Consider the following 17827-nt stretch of genomic DNA (forward strand, 5'->3'; position numbering starts at 1 on the left):
CATTGTATATTGATGGTAAAAGGTGAGACTCAGGTACTGATGTATATGTCCGAATTGTATCCCGCTCATGTGCTCCTGTCCATCACTCTTTGGTGTTTCCCCAGTTTTATGAAAGTAGATACTGATATCCTGTAATCACTAGAAATCTGTTTATATAGTTTGCTGAAACTATAGGTCAGACTCTTAATGTTAGCAATTATTTTGTATGAGGAGGGACTGGTATGGGAGAACAGTGGCTATGGGAGGCAATGTAGCTGGACATGTTAAACCTTACTTCACAGACCCTCACTTTTACGTCAGGTCCACGACCTTCACGATGGGCCTTGTGAACCTCCATTGTTGCTTCCCACTGTCTTCAGCGTCCTTCAGACACTGCTTAATGAAACTTCCTATGAATGATAGTCAGCTCCTGATATTTGATATTGGCTCTGTGATCTGTTTGCCTAATCTTGATTGCCTGCTAACTAGACTGGTACATGTGTGCTTTGCATGATTCATCCCAGCTTCTTCCCGATGGTGAACACCTGGGAGCCCCTGTATTCAACACCAGAGGTCGCCAAAAGTGGTCTACTTCCACCAATTCCCTTAAAATAGGTGAATGGGGTGATGACTGGCCTGCAGAACGGATCATTGCTGCTTATGAACCTGCCACGTGGACCGAGGATGACATCTGGGGCTATCGGACCCCAATCTATATGCTGAACTGCATTATTTGTCTACAAGCTGTACTCGAACTGATAACCAATGAGACCTCCCGAGCTTTGAGTACCATTGGCAGAGCGAATGCTAAAATGCGCACTGCTATTTATCAGAATCGTCTAGCTTTGGACTATTTACTAGCTGCTGTGCCTGTGATAAATTCAACCTCTCCAACTGCTGCCTTGAATTTGAGTAAAGTGATTGAGAACGATGTGGATCGTATCACCAAACTGGCTCATGTTCCTGACCAGACCTGGCGTGACCTTACTGCAGACTGGATCTCTGGTACCTTCAGCTCCTGGTTGCCCTCTGGTTCAGCACTGAAGATCATCTTGCTGGTTGCCGCCCTGTCTTCTCTGTTCCTTTGCTGCCTGCCCTGTGTGGTCCCCATAGCCATAAAGCTGCTCCACTGAACTATGGACTCTGTTGTCAACTGTTCCACTGCTGCATTGGCCCTGGCCCTCTCCCAGTATCGTCCCTTACCCACTGGGAACCCCGACTTTCCTGACCCCTAACTTTATTTTGTCAGGCTTGGCTCCTTAGGTACGCCAGCCTGAAAGGGGGGAATGTAGGGTCATGAAATGGTTAACTGTTGTTTAAAATATTGCTCTGGTCTACATAGCTGAAGAAAGTGTACAATCTATTGACTTCATCTGCCTAAAATGTATGTCCCTACCTTACCACATTGTAAGCTGAATAGATAAGAGTTTGAGCCATGATGTACCCTGCCCTTCTGTACATTTAACTGCAAGAGTTAGATAAGTGTCCTGCTAGTGACCTGCTAGTGTGAGCTTAGAACCAATGAGTGTTAAGAAAAGTAACACGTGAAAAGCTTTTTCTAGAATTCAGTTGTATAGCCAGAAAAATGAATAAATATCTCTGTAACTTCCTGGTTTCGGCACTTCTGAGCCAGCTTGGAGCTCAGGGGTCCAGCATGCATGCTGTGAATAAAACTTGTACTTTCTTCACGCCTCTGACTTTGTGTGTCCAAGTGACCTTTCAGATCTTCCTAGATTGATTGGTGAACTTCATAACAAAAGGCACCACCTCATCTTGCTGTTGTGTAGCCTTATATTGCAGGAGTTGATCCCCGGGATTAAAGAAAGAACGCTTAGCGGCTTTATCCACAAGAGGCTTAGGATAACCACACTCCTCAAATTTATCCTTAAGTCCCTCTGCTCACATTACAAATTCCTGGTTAGAACTGCAAATGTGGCGATATCTCAGAAACTGGGCATAAGGGATGCTATTCTTCATAGGAAAGTGATGCATGCTTTGAAAATTCAACAAGGAATTCCTATCCGTTTCCTTTGTTAAAATGGTGGTAAAGATTTGACCATCCTCAATCCAGACAGATACATCCAAAAAATGGACATGAGTAGGGCTCCATGTTACTCCAAATTTTAATGCTGGATGGCAGGCATTAATGTATCTTTTAAATTCCTCCAGTTCACTCAAAGACCCGGTCCAAACACAAAAAATATCATCACTGAACCAAGCCCACCATAACATCTTATGGGTATATGGAGAAGAGTAGATAAATTGATCTTCAAAAACTGCCATGAACAAATTGGCAACAGAAAGGGCCAAAGAAGCCCCCATCTGTTTCTGTTTTAAGTTTAGTGTGTGGTGTATGATTGCAGTGGTGTATTTCCTCTATTTTGTGAGTTATTTGGCAGTACTGAATGGAATTGTATGGGTTCTATAGATATATTTGTTATAGAGTATGAGTTTTGTTACTTGATGATTTCAATTAGCCCAACATTGACTGGTTAAATGTTACAGTGGGGAGTACTAGGGAGGTAAAATTCCTAGATGTCATAAATGACTGCTTCTTGGAGCAACTGGTGCAGGAACCGACAAGAGGGGGGTGCTATTTTAGATTTGGTCCTTAATGGAATGCAAGACATAGTACAGGAGTTAACTATGTTGGGTCCACTGGGAATCAGTGATCATAACGTGATCAAATTTGAGCTGATACCAGGAGTAATGTCGCAAAAGAAATCTACTGTAGGGGCGTTTAATTTTCAAAAGGGTGACTATGATAAAATGAGGAAAATGGTTAAAAAGAAGCTAAAAGGATCAGTTGAAAAGGTTAGGACTGTAAATCAGGCATTGATGTTATTTAAAAATAGCATCGTGGAAGCCCAGACCAAATGTATTCCACGTATCAGCAAAGGTGGAAAGAAGAGGAAACGAGAGCCAGTGTGGTTAAAAGGTGAAGTGAAAGAGACTATTAAAGCCAAAAAACATCCTTTAAAGAATGGAAAAAGGATCCAAATGAAGAAAATAAGAAGAAACACAAGCATTGGCAAGTTAGATGCAAAGCATTGATATAGACAACTAAGAAAGAATATGAAGAGAAACTTGCAAAAGAGACAAAAACTCATAGCAATTTTTTTAGGTACATCAGAAGCAGAAAACCTGTGAGGGAATCTGTGGTACCATTGGATGATCAAGGAGCTAAAAGAGTGCTCAGGGAGGATAAGGCCGTGGCCGAAAGACTGAATGAATTCTTTGCTTCGGTCTTTACGGAAGAAGATGTAAGAGATCTACCTGAACCGGAAATGGTTTTCAAGGGTGAGGATGCGGAGGAACTGAAAGAAATCTTGGTGAATCTGGAAGATTCAAGCCAAATTGACAAGTTAAAAAGTGATAAATCGCCAGGACCAGATAATATACATCACAGGGTACTAAAAGAACTCAAACGTAACCTGCTGTTAGTGATCTATAACCTGTCGCTAAAATTGTCTGTAGTACCTGATGATAGAAGGGTGGCCAATGTTACTCCAATTTTTAAAAAGGGCTCCAGGGGAGATCTGGGAAATTACAGACCGGTAAGCCTCACTTGAGTGCTGGGCAAAATGGTAGAAACAATTATAAAAAATTAAATTGTGGAACACGTAGACAAACATGATTTAATGAGACTGAGTCAGCATGGGTTCAGCCAAGGGAGATCTTGCCTCACCAATTAGCTTGACTTCTTTGAAGGTGTGAATAAACATGTGGATAAAGGTAAGCCGGTTGATATAGTGTATCTAGATTTTCAGAAAGCTTTTGATAAAGCTCCTCACGAGAGGCTCCTGAGAAAATTAAACTGTCATGGGATAGGTTGCTAAGTTCAGTTATGGATTAGGAATTGATTATCAGATAGAAAACAGGCAGTAGGGTTAAATGGTCATTTTTCTCAATAGAGGAGATTAAACAGTGGAGTGCTGCAGGGGTCTGTACTGGGACCGGTGCTATTAAACTCCTGGAAATTGGAACAATGGATGAGGTGATTAAATTTGTAGATGACACTAAACTGTTCAAAGTTGTTAAAATGCATGCGGATTGTGATAAATTGCAGGCAGACTTTAGGAAATGATGACTGCATTTAAGTTTACAGCCGCTGCTGCTGGTTCAATAAGCATATAGCAGCGGTGGGGAGGTAAGATGGCAAGATACTGAATGGCATTGGAGTGGAGGGTAATGTTCCTTCTAAGCTGCGCAGGTGAGTGGCCGTGTACTTCTCTTTAGAGCCCAGCACAACAGCTCTTGGCTGCCGTGAACCAGGAGCAGCACTTCCCACCATCAAGATGTATCTTGGAATAGGCCAAGCAGGGAAGGAGAGAGAGATGACAGACCAGGGAAGGGAAGGAGGAGAGAGAGGTAGGGGAGAAGGAGAAGGAGAAGAGAAGGACAAAGAGATGCCAGACCACAAAAGGGGAGGAGGGAACATAAGAATTGCCACTGCTGGGTCAGACCAATGCCCTAACTGAGTCTAGCCTTACATGCATACGTTCTAGTTCAGCAGGAATTGTCTAACTTTGGCCTGAATCCCTGGATGGTGTTTTCCCCTATAACAGCCTCTGGAAGAGTGTAACAGTTTTCTACCACTCTATGGGTGAAGAAGAACATCTTTACGTTTGTATGGAATCTATCTCCTTTTAACTTTAGAGAGTGCCCTCTCATTCTCCCTCCCTTGGAGAGGGTGAACAACCTGTCTTCATCTACTATGTCTATTCCCTTCATTATCTTGAACGTTTTGATCATGAACTCTCTCAGTCTCCTCTTTTCAAGGGAGAAGAGGCCCAGTTTCTCTAATCTCTCACTGTACGGCAACTCCTCCAGCCCCTTAACCATTTTAGTTGCTCTTCTCTTTTGAATAGTACTGTGTCCTTCTTCATGTATGCCGACCTTACACTTAAACACATTAAACCTCATTTGCCATGTCGCAGCCCATTTCTCGAGCATATTTATGTCAAGTTACAGGTCTTCACAATCCTTCTGTATCTTCACTACTCTGAATAACTTCGTATTGTCTGCAAATTTAATCACCTCGCTCATCGTACCAATTTCCAGGTCGTTTATAAATATGTTGAAGAGCACGGGTCCAAGCACCAAACCCTGCAGCACTCCACTCATGGCACTTTGCCAGTCCGAGTATTGTCCATTTACCCCCACTCTCTGTTTCCTATCCACCAACCTGTTTTTAATCCACGTGAGTATTTCACCCTCAATTCCATGTCTCGCAATTTTTTGATGCAGTCATTCATGCGGGACCTTGTCGAACACCTTCTGAAAATCCATATATACAATGTCGACTGAGTCACCCTATCTACCTGTTTACACCCTCGAAGAAGTGCAGTAAGTTTGTCAAGCAAGACCTTCCTTTGCTGAAGCCGTGCTGGCTGGTCCTTATCAGAATGTGTCTGTCAAGGTGATCAATGATGCAGTCCTTTATCAGCGCCTCTACCATCTTTCCTGGTACCGAGGTCAGAGTCACCGGTCTGTAGTTTTCCAGATCTCCCCTCAAACCTTTCTTGAAGATCACTGTAACATTCGCCACTTTCCAATCTTCCGGAATCCTTCCAGATTTGATCGACAGGTTGGTTATTTGTTGAAGCAGTTCAGCTATTACCACTTTCAGTTCCTTGATTACCCTCAGATGGATACCATCCGGTCCTGGGGATTTATCATTTTTAAGCCTATCAATCTGCCTGCATATCTCTTCTAGACTGACTGTCAACCCTGTCAGTTTCCTGTCTTCCTTTCCTGCGTATAGCCTTTTGGCTTCCAGTATGTTGTGTATATCCTCTTCAGTAAATACAGACGCAAAAAATGTGTTCAGTTTGTCTGCGATGGCTTTGTCCTCCTTTAGCACTCCCTTTATTCCATGGTCATCCAATGGCCGCACTGCTTCCTTCACGGGTCGTTTCCTCTTAATATATTGAAAGAACAGCTTGAAGTTTATTGCCTTCTTTGTCTATTTTTTCCTCGTAGTCTCTTTTGGCCCCTCTTACCGCCTTATGGCACCTGCTTTGATGTTCTTTGTGCTTTTTCCAGTTATCATCCTTTTTTGACTTTTTCCATTCATTAAATGAAGTCTTCTTGTCTCTGATCGCTTCCTTCACCGCTACAGTAAGCCACGCCAGTTCCTTGTTTTTTCCTCTTGCATCCCTTGTTGATACGCGGTATATATAGATTTTGCACCACGGTGACTATGTCCTTAAAAAGGGACCATGCTTGCTCTAGCATTTTTACAGTGCTTATCCTCTTCTAAATCTTCTTCCCCACTATGACTTTCATCCGTTCGTAATTCTCTTTTCGGAAGTTCAGTGCCGTGGCTGTCGTTCTGCATCGATGTTTTGCCCCCGTGTGCAGGTTGAAGTGGATCATATTGTGATCACTGCTTCCTAGCGTCCCTTCTACTTCTACACCTTGTGCCGGTCCTCGTAGTCCATTTAGAATTAAGTCCAGAATTGCATTTCCTCTCATATTTTCCTTGACAAGTTGTTCCAGGAAACAATCGCCTACAGTATTCAGGGATTTGGTCTCCCTATCACAGCTGGAGGTGCCCATAGCTTCCAATTCCCCCATCTTATTCCTTAGGCTCCTTGCGGTCGTGTGAATACACTTGAGTTTGCAGCCTGTTACTTTCTTGCATTTCCTTCCTTCTTATGTCCCTTTCGATCCGTCAGGATTTCTGTCCTGCCTATGATCCGGTGAGTATTCCCCGCAATCTTCCTCCATGGTATCTTCTGGGTATACCGTTTCCCGAACCATCGACTCTTGGTCGACTGTCAGCTTTCCCATTCTTCCTAGTTTAAAAACTTCTCACTTTCTCGCTTGATGTTACTTGCAAATAGCCTCGTTCCATCTCCGCTGAGATAAAGTCCATCCTTCCTGTATAGCTTGCTCTTCCCCCAGAATGTCATCCAGTTGTGCATAAAGTGGAATCCTTCTTCCTCACACCAGCACCTCATCCACGCGTTGACTGCTTGCAGCTCCGTCTGCCTCTTCTCATCGGCCCTGGGTATCGGCAGGATCTCTGAAAATGCTACCCGCAGCATGCTGGTCTTCAGCTTCCCTCCTTGCATCTGGTCCTTCAGTGCTTCCCTGCTGTAATTCCTGTTGCTCATGTTGTTTGTCCCCATGTATCTTCCTCTTCCACACTGTCGATGATCCTGTCGATGCGGCTCACTATGTCTTCTACCTTGGCTCCCATATGATAAAATTTCCCCCTGCATCTATGAGACAAACTTGGTTATTTCTGTTACATAGAGCATTATGGGCCCCTGTTCGGTTACAAAAGTTAGATAGCTCTAAGTCTAATAGATGTTGGCATTGTCATCTTGAAGCAAAGACTTTAGATCATTTATCGTTCTATTGTCCATTCATTATGGCTTTTTGGAAATCAATTTGGGACCAAATTAATTGTTTATTAGAAAACCCGGTGGCATCTATGATACTATATTATTTGGCATGTCAATGAGGGCAAAGAGTCAGATATCTTCAAATAATAACAAGCTTTTACTTATAATGACAGGGGTCGCCATACACAAATTACATGTAATTGGAAAAACTGGAGTAGAGTGAACTATAATTTTTGGTGGAAATCGTTATGCCATATCTCCACAGACTACTATTGATCCAGAATATGGCAGTACCAGTTGGTTCAGAAATGTTTTTATACACTTTGGAAGCTACAGCCTTAAGAATAATCTCCACAGACTACTACTGATCCAGAATATGGCTGTAAGGTTGATTTGTAATTTTGAAAAAATTGGATATCACCCCTTCTCATAGGTTGCACTGGCTTCCAATTGAGGCCAGGGTTATTTTTATATTCGGATTACTGTGCTACAATGTGTTGTTTGGTCTCACAGCTGATTATTTAATGGAACATTTTGTATTTGCTACGTCTAAACGTTCACAACGTGCTCTGACGTATTTTTCCTTTCCTTCTGTTATGAACTGTCGCTATAAAAGATACTTTGATAGGCTACTCTCTTTTCAGGCAGCAATTGGAGACAAGGAATTTAGCCAGTTAATGCTGTGTCTTATATACATTCAATTTTTATAAAATTAGTTATCCCAGGACAGCAGGCAGCATATTCTTGACTGATGGGTGACGGCACCGACGGAGCCCCGGTACGGACAATTTTAGAGTGATTGCACTCTAAGAACTTGGAAAGTTCTGGTAGGCCGCACCGCGCACGCGCGAGTGCCTTCCCGCCCGACAGAGGCGCGCGGTCCCCAGTTTCTTAGTTTCCGCAGAGCTAAGAAGACGTGTTTCTTTCAACGGCTGTTGAAAGTTCTTTTTTTCTACTAATATCGCCTTTCCTCTCGCGTAAACCCTTTTGGAAATTTTATTTCCGTTGTTTCTTTTCTTTTCTTAAAAAAAAAAAACTTAATTTTTTTCTTCAGTTTTCGGTTAGCCCCGGCGGGGCCTATTGCCATCATCGAGGCCTCGGCCTTCGATTTGGCAGAAGCCGTATTCACTTTCATGCCCCCTCAACCCGGGTTTAAAAAGTGCCAGCGGTGCGCTCCACCAATTTCACTGACAGACCCACACAACTGGTGTCTGCAGTGTCTTGGTCCTGACCATCGAGCGTCCACCTGCTCCCGCTGTGCGACTTTAAAGAAGAGAACACTTAAAAACCGTCAGATACAGCAGCAGTTATTGTTCGGTGCCGATATGTCTGATTCCGCACCACCGGCACCGACGTCGGCTCCATCTCAGTCGGCACCCACTTCGTCGACACCGCGCGATACCGCGCCAGCGTCGCACCCCGCAGGTAAGCCGGCTAAGAAGCCTTCCCCGTTGGAGCGTCCTCCGGTCTCAGTAGCAGCGAGTCCAATCCTGCCGACCACGAGGCGCCCACGGAAGCGCTCCGCTCCGATTGAGGTGAGCCCCTCGACATCGGGTTCCTCTTCGGAGTGTAGAGCGGCACCCAAGGTACCGCAGAAGAAAAAAGCGGTACCAGTGCCTTCATTGGACGAGCGCATTGCCGCAGTCCTGCAGGTCCAGCTAAAGGAACAACTCCAACAGCTACTCCCTGCTCTTTTGACTCCGAGCCTTCCTGTCCCGGTCCGGTCTGAGCCGCCGGTACCGACGGTGCAGCAGCCCCCTTTATCGGCATCCACTTTGTCGGTACCGGGGCACATCACTTCTTCGGTATCAATGCCAGTCTTGGCACCGGAACTGAGACACCAGGCTGTTCAAACATCGGCACCGGCACAACCTTTAACATCTCCCGGTACCGGTTCACAGAGGTCTGGTAAGTCGACTCATAAAACTCGACACCTAGAACCCTCCACACCGGAGTCACGAGACTGCAGTTTTCAGGTGAGGGACCCTGATCTGTGGGGTGATTCAGAAGAGCCTTTCCTCTCTGAGGGAGAGTGTTCATCAGGGGACGAGGATCCTTCTGGTTTTGATCCATCTTCCAAACCTGATGCAACTTCTTTCACCTCTTTTCTTAAAAAGATGTGTGATTCTTTATCTATTCCCTTGGAGGCTGAATCCAAAAAATCCAAGGCATTTTTAGATGCTCTTGACTTTGACCAGCCTCCAAGGGAATTTCTCAAGCTGCCTCTCCATGACATTTTAAGAGAGACATTTTACAAAAATCTAGAGACACCCTTGACCATTCCAGGAGCTCCCCGTAAACTGGACTCCTTATATAAGGTTATACCAATTCCAGGCTTTGACAAGCCTCAACTCCCCCATGAGTCTTTATTAGTAGAGTCTACTTTAAAGAAATCCACGGGGGCTAGTGTATATGCTTCTGTCCCTCCTGGCAGGGAAGGTAAGGCCATGGATAAGTTTGGCAAAAGGCTGTATCAAAATGCAATGCTAGCGAACAGGTCAGGAAACTATGCTTTCCATTTTTCCTTTTATCTTAAGCATCTTATTCAAAGTTTGTCATCTTTTGAGAAATATCTCCCTGACCGTAAGAAATCAGCCTTTCGCCAAACTTCTTCATCGCTCTTGCAACTGCGCAAGTTCATGGTCAGATCAATCTATGACACTTTTGAGCTGACCTCTAGAGCCACGGCTATGTCAGTGGCTATGCGACGACTGGCCTGGCTCAGAGTGTCCGAACTCGATGTCAATCACCAAGATCGACTGGCCAATGCACCTTGCTTAGGGGATGAGCTGTTCGGCGAATCCATGGACTCTACTACTCAGAAACTTTCAGCTCATGAGACTCGATGGGATACTCTCCTTAAGACAAAGAAGAAGACCCCACCTTCTAGGCCTTTTCGTCAACAATCCGCCTACCAACGAAGGTTTGTGGCTCGTCCCTTACCTCAAACACAGCAACAACCCAGGCGTCAGAGGCAACAACAGAGGCAACCTGCTCGACCTGCCCAGCAGCAACAGCAAGTGAAACCTCCTCCTTCTCAAAAGTCAACTCAGCCCTTTTGACTTGGTTCTCCTGGACATAGCCAATCTTCCTCCTTCTACTCATCTTCCACAGCCCATAGGAGGACGCCTTATACATTTCATAAGCCGTTGGGAAATCATCACCTCGGACCTGTGGGTCCTCAACATCATCCGCCACGGCTACTCTCTCAACTTTCAGACACCTCCTGCCCAAAGTCTGCCAAGAGAGTCTGCTTTCAACACTCCTCGGTCTTCCCTCCTTCTTCAAGAGGTTCAATCCCTCCTCCTTCTGAACGCTATAGAGGAAGTTCCTCTAGATCAGAGAGGGCAGGGATTCTACTCCCGTTATTTTCTAGTCCCCCAAAAAACAGGAGATCTAAGACCCATTCTAGATCTTCGCGATCTAAACAAATGCTTGGTCAAAGAGAAATTCAAAATGCTTTCTCTGGCCACTCTTTACCCTCTTCTCAATCAAGGCGACTGGCTATGTTCCCTCAATCTCAAAGAAGCATACACTCATATACCGGTCAATCTGGCCTCCAGACAGTACCTACGCTTCATGATCAATCGTTGTCATTACCAATACAAGGTGCTGCCCTTCGGTCTTGCATCCTCTCCAAGAGTGTTCACCAAATGTCTGATTGTGGTGGCTGCCTTTCTACGATCTCACCACCTTCAGGTCTTTCCTTACCTGGACGACTGGTTAATCAAGGCCAATTCATCTCAGACTGTTCTCCTGGCCACCAACCAAACCATCATGTTTCTTCAACTTCTGGGGTTCGAGATCAATCTATCCAAATCTCATCTCATCCCCACTCAGAGACTTCAATTCATCGGAGCTGTCTTGGACACAGTCCTCATGAGAGCGTTCCTGCCATCCAACCGTCTTCAAACGCTTCAATCTCTGTGTCAGCAGGTGCTTCTACAACCTTCCATCTCTGCCAAGCAAATGATGATACTCTTGGGTCACATGGCCTCCACAGTTCATGTCACACCCTTCGCACGTCTTCACCTGCGCACTCCTCAATGGACCCTAGCTACCCAGTGGTCCCAAGCGATGGATTCTTGCTCACGTCACATATCTGTCACATCATCTCTTCGTCAGTCTCTACAATGGTGGTTGATATCCTCAAATCTCTCTAGAGGTCTTCTGCTCCATCTACCTCCTCATCAACTAGTCATCACCACCGACGCCTCCCCTTATGCCTGGGGAGCTCATTTGAACGAGTTCCAAACTCAAGGCCTTTGGACAGCCCAGGAAAAGAAGCATCACATCAATTTCCTGGAACTCAGAGCGATGTTTTATGCCCTCAAGGCCTTCCAACATCTTCTCTTTCCTCAAGTTCTCCTGCTGTGCACAGACAATCAAGTTGCGATGTACTACATCAACAAGCAGGGTGGGACGGGCTCTCGCCTCTTGTGCCAGGAAGCCCAGAAGATCTGGACTTGGGCCATAAATCACTATCTATTCCTGAAAGCTATCTACATTCAGGGAGAAAAGAATTCCTTAGCGGACAAGCTCAGCAGAATTCTCCAGCCTCACGAGTGGACACTCGATCCTTTCACTCTACAGTCCATCTTCGCTCAATGGGGCACTCCTCAGATAGACCTCTTTGCAGCTCCTCACAATCACCAGCTGCCCCTATTCTGCTCCAGACTCTACTCTCCTCATCATCTGGCAGCGGATGCATTTCTCCTCGACTGGTCCAATCTGTTCCTGTACGCTTTCCCTCCTCTGCCTCTCATGTTGAGAACCTTGTTCAAGCTCAAGAGGGAACGAGCCACCATGATTCTGATTGCTCCGAGGTGGCCCAGGCAACATTGGTTCTCCCTTCTACTTCAACTCAGTTCCAGGGAACCTTTTCTTCTTCCACTGTTTCCTTCTCTGCTTACACAGCATCAGGAGACCCTTCTACATCCCAACCTCCAGTCTCTGCACCTGACAGCTTGGTATCTCTCGGGCTGACTTCTCATGATACTCTTTTGTCTCAGCCCGTTCGTTCCATTCTAGATGCCTCCAGGAAACCAGCCACTCTGCAATGTTACCATCAGAAGTGGATAAGATTTTCTTCCTGGTGTCTTCTTCACCATCTTGATCCCACTTCCCTGGCAGTGGAGACATTGTTGGATTATTTGCTTTCTTTGTCTGACTCTGGCCTTAAGTCTTCTTCCATCAGAGTCCATCTCAGTGCCATTGCTGCCTTCCATGAGCCGGTTCATGGAAAACTTCTCTCAGCTCATCCCCTGGTGTCCAGGTTCATGCGAGGTCTTTTCAATGTGAAACCACCTCTTAAAGCCCCTCCTGTTATCTGGGATCTCAATGTGGTTCTTTCCGCCTTAATGAAGCCTCCATTTGAACCTTTGGCTACCACTCCTTTCAAGTTTCTCACTTGGAAGGTACTTTTCCTTATTGCTCTTACCTCTGCCAGGAGGGTCAGTGAGCTACATGCACTAGTTGCAGATCCACCTTTTACGGTCTTTCATCATGACAAGGTGGTTCTGCGTACACATCCAAAGTTTCTCCCTAAGGTTGTCTCTGAATTCCATCTCAACCAATCCATTGTTCTGCCTCTCTTCTTTCCGAAACCTCACTCTCATTCTGGGGAACAGGCTCTGCATACTTTGGATTGTAAGAGGGCTCTAGCTTACTATCTAGAGCGTACGAAACCCCACAGATCAGTTCCCCAACTCTTTCTGTCCTTTGATCCGAATAAATTGGGACGTCCTGTTTCTAAACGTACGTTGTCTAATTGGCTGGCAGCGTGCATTTCATTCTGTTATGCTCAGACCGGACTGACACTGGAAGGTTCTGTCACGGCCCATAGAGTCCGAGCGATGGCAGCATCTGTAGCTTTCCTCCGTTCCACTCCTATTGAGGAAATCCGCAAGGCTGCTACTTGGTCCTCAGTTCATACTTTTACATCTCATTATTGTCTGGATGCATTCTCCAGACGGGATGGACACTTCGGCCAATCTGTTTTGCAAAATTTGTTTTCCTAATGGCCAACCTTCCCTCCATCCCTCTTTTTGTTAGCTTGGAGGTCACCCATCAGTCAAGAATATGCTGCCTGCTTGTCCTGGGATAAAGCACAGTTACTTACCATAACAGGTGTTATCCAGGGACAGCAGGCAGATATTCTTGCGTCCCTCCCACCTCCCCGGGTTGGCTTCTTAGCTGGCTTATCCTAACTGGGGACCGCGCGCCTCTGTCGGGCGGGAAGGCACTCGCGCGTGCGCGGTGTGGCCTACCAGAACTTTCCAAGTTCTTAGAGTGCAATCACTCTAAAATTGTCCGTACCGGGGGTCCGTCGGTGCCGTCACCCATTAGTCAAGAATATCTGCCTGCTGTCCCTGGATAACACCTGTTACGGTAAGTAACTGTGCTAACTGGATCATTTGTTAATCTGTATTTCCTGAGACTGTCTCAGTTTCTTCTAGTTGTAAACAGCATAGAACTGGAAGGTTATGTGGTATATAAACAACAATTTAATGATTATTCATAGTCTACCACATTTCCATTCTTATTTGCATTCTCTCATGACCCTTCATCTGTGAACATAGAACAAACATTTTTGTTAAGCAGTTCTGCTTTTTCCTCACCAGTTTCCTCACAATGCAACTTCCTCATTTCACCAACACAGCTAAAAAGTATCTTGACTACAATTTTACTGTATTGGCTATTTTTTCTTCCATTTGCATCATGCTTTTCTGACTACTTTACTAGGTCTCTTTCTGCGATCTCTTATCATTTATGAAGGTTAACCTCTTTTTCAACTACGACTTTTGAGAACCAAAGCAGTCTTCCTTTCCTCTTATTTTTATTTCCTTTCCTAACAAAACGTTTTTGCCCTTAAAATAGCTATTTTCAGTTATGCCCACTACTTTTCTACTTCACACAGTTATTTCCATCCAGCTAATAACTCCCTGAGGTGTTTACCATCCTGACACAGTTTTTTGGGTTTTGGTTTTTTTTAATCTAAAATCTTCGCTTTTGAATAAACTCTTTCCATGTGTGTCTTAATACTAAACCAATATAGCAAAAGAGAAAACCCTATAAAATATATAGCCAATAAAAACTTTAATCAAAATACTCCTAGAATTGGCTAAATCCCCTTGTGCCTGAGCCAGAAGTCTGTAAATGCAATGAACACAAGAACAATAGCGGAGTTAAGGTCAAAGACATCAGTATGAGCCCGCCATGAATCATGGGAACCTTTTGGCTCAGGCTAAGTCTCACAGGTGACTAGCACCAGACGTACGTCTAAATGAGAATTGCCTCATACATCATAAAGTCTTTGACCATCTCCCATGAACAAAGTAATTTGTTTCAAGTGAAACATAAAGACATAACAAACAAATACCCCATCACAGACTAAACCAACACAATAAATATAATAAATTATGAAAACTAAAGAAGATATGTGAATGGTGGTTGAAGATTTACACATGCATAATTCTAAATTTCAAGTTTAATAAATACTAAAACGTTTAAGTTAATAAGTTAATATATAACATCTAAAAATTAATCTAAATAAATATGAAACTCCATTGAAAAGATTTTGTTGTGCAAATTGTGCTGGATGTGCAAATCTGCCCAGACCCTGAGAAACAAATAACTAAAGTGCAATAACAAATTATATGCTCATGAAAAGTGCCAGTGCCAGCACCAATACAAAAATTTCTACCTATAATAGCAGCAAAATCTTACTGGTTAGAATAAAGTGCAATGACTCAAGTACCAATACTGAATTTCAAACATTCAAATGCAGATGTAAAAAATATATAAATATCACTCATATGACCCAACTATAGTGGCTAATAAAGCATCGGTACTATAACATATAACTATAACATGTAACCAGGGGCTCAGACTATTACCAACCCCACACACATACACACACAACACCACTCAAACCAAGAACATATTGTCATTCATCACCACTCGACAGAGCTCCGTTTCGTGTCTTCATCAGGAGCAGGATGCCAAATAATATAATATAATGGCCCAGTGGGAAACACCGACAACCAAATTTCACAGTTAGTCGGTCCAAAATTCAAAACCAAAAATCAAGGAAAATAATCAAAGCTAGCGTGTACAAATCTGTGATGGGGTATTTGTTTGTTATGTCTTTATGTTCCCCTTGTTCCTGAACTATAAGCTTGTATTTTTTCACTTGAAACGAATTACTTTGTTCATGGGAGATGGTCATAGACTTTATGATGTATGAGGCAATTCTCATTTAGACGTACATCTGGTGCTAGTCACCTGTGAGACTTAGCCTGAGCCAAAAGGTTCCCATGATTCATGGCGGGCTCATACTGATGTCTTTGACCTTAACTCCGCTATTGTTCTTGTGTTCATTGCATTTACAGACTTCTGGCTCAGGCACAAGGGGATTTAGCCTATTCTAGGAGTATTTTGATTAATACTAAGCCACCATCCCGTGGTCACTGGACACCAGATGATCACCTATAAAAGATCAGAAACACTTTCCTCATTTGTAAGCACTAGGTTCTCAAAAGCTCATGCCTCAATAATTCAGTTAGTTGTTAAGGTGCCACTTGCGTCTGTCATTTTTGTTATACCAGATTAACACAGTTAGCTCTTAGAAAGTTTTTTTCCTCCATCCCAACACCTAATTCCATTAACCCCTCCAAGGCCATGCCAAATCCTGACATGTTCCATCCTAAAAAAGAGGACAGATGTGTGTTTCAGTGCTTACCGTTTATGTCCAGATCCTCAGGCAGACCCTTGAAGATTTCAGAGCCTCAAATTTGGCACCTGGCACTCTTTTGCTTCGCTTGTCTCTTTTAACACAGGACAAAAGCCATGATTTTTCCCAAGTATGTGGATTTATTAAGGCCACTGCTATGACTACAAATTGCAAACTTCAATTAATGATTAACAATGCATTTCAAAATTCCTAATTGAAAATTAACTTCTTAATATCTTAAATTATTCTATTCTTTCTTTTTTTCTAACTCATGTTTATTGAAAGTGCCAAACATCACAACCGAACAGTGTACAAAAACAGCAGTAAAGAGCACTATTTTAATAGTCCTTCTCCCACAGGCTGCCATCTAAGCAGTCATCTGTCATCATTCTATTCCATCTCACTCCCTCAACCAGTCCCCCCTTTCCACTCTAGATCCACATCCAGTCTAGATTCGCTGAGATCTCGGCCCTTTTGTGGCTGACTCCTCTTTATGGGGGAGGTCTTGTTCTCAAATTTGGCACTTGATACTCTTTGCTTCCCTTGTCTCTTTTAACATAAGAGAAAAGACATGATTTTTTCCCCCAAGTATGTGAATATATTAAGGCTGCAATCTTGGCTGCAAATTACAAACTTCAATTAATGATTAGCAATGCATTTCAACACAAAGCAATAGCGATGGAGACACACAAATTGGATGGCAAGAGTCACATTTAAAAGCCTTTATTCCAGAAACCAATAGACAACATTAAAAAGACTCAATGCGAATCGTGTTTTGGCTCATAAGACCTGCATCAGGAGTCTCTAAAATTATAAAAACGAGCAAAGATGTACAATAACATCTTAAAATATACTGAACACCATGTCATCCATTGGTTTTTGGAATAAAGGGTTTTAAATGTGACCCTTGTGTCGTGTTTTTGTTTCTATTGTACGTTATTTGCTGATTGTGTATGTTTGTATCATTCCCCACCTAGATTTGTAGATAGGTGAGTTATAAATAATTTTAAATAAGACTCTTGCCATCCAATTTATGTGTCTCCATCCAGTGGCGTACCAAGGGGGGGGGCGTGGGGGGTGGTCCGCCCCGGGTGCCAAGCCCTGAGGGGGTGCTCCTGGTCCGGTCCGGTTCCCCACCCCCTGCGCCTGGTGTCGCGTCTGGAAACAGCCTGCAGCAAGATCGCGATGCCAGCGATCTTTGCCTGCTTCGGCTGTTTCCTCCGCCACGGTCCCGCCCCTCCTCGCGCGATCTTGCTGCAGGCTGTTTCCCCAGGGAAATGAAGCGGGGAGGCCGGGGGAATAAGCAGTGCTTCGTGGCGGTGGTGGGGCCGAGCGGTCCTTCGAAGTAGTGGGGGGGGCAGCAGGCCTTCAGGGTGGGGCGGGCAGGCAGACCTTGTGGAGGGGGGGGGGAGACAGGCCTTCAGGGGGACAGGCCTTAATGGAGAACAGGCAGGCAAGCCTTCAAAGGGGGGACAAGCCTTCGGGGGGGACAGACCTTCAAGGGGGACAGGCAGGCCTTCGGGGGGTGACAGGCCATCGGGGGGGTGCAGGCCTTACGGGGGGGACAGGCCTTCCAGGGAGGGCACAGGCCTTCAAGGGGGGGGACAGGCCTTCAGGGGGGTGCAGGCCTTCGGGGGGGACAGGCCTTTAAGGGGGACAGCCAGGCCTTCGGGGGGGGGATGACAGGCCGTCAGGGGGGGGACAGGCCTTCCGGGGGGGACAGGCCTTCAAGGGGGGGACAGGCCTTCGGGGGAGT

General features: G+C 44.7%; 1 protein-coding gene across 1 annotated transcript in view; it reads right to left on the bottom strand.

Annotated features, from left to right (window-relative positions):
* Positions 1 to 16202, bottom strand: part of LOC117346511 (alpha-1,4-N-acetylglucosaminyltransferase-like) — a 274220-nt gene extending 258018 nt beyond the window's left edge. Inside the window, exon 1 of the mRNA XM_033916226.1 lies at positions 16081 to 16202. The gene's annotated coding sequence lies outside the window, so the exon portion shown is untranslated. The remainder of the gene's footprint in view (positions 1 to 16080) is intronic.
* Positions 16203 to 17827: the final 1625 nt, after the last annotated feature.

The sequence above is a fragment of the Geotrypetes seraphini genome, chromosome 1, assembly GCF_902459505.1.
Source record: "Geotrypetes seraphini chromosome 1, aGeoSer1.1, whole genome shotgun sequence".
In the NCBI taxonomy this organism is placed as follows: Eukaryota; Metazoa; Chordata; class Amphibia; order Gymnophiona; family Dermophiidae; genus Geotrypetes; species Geotrypetes seraphini.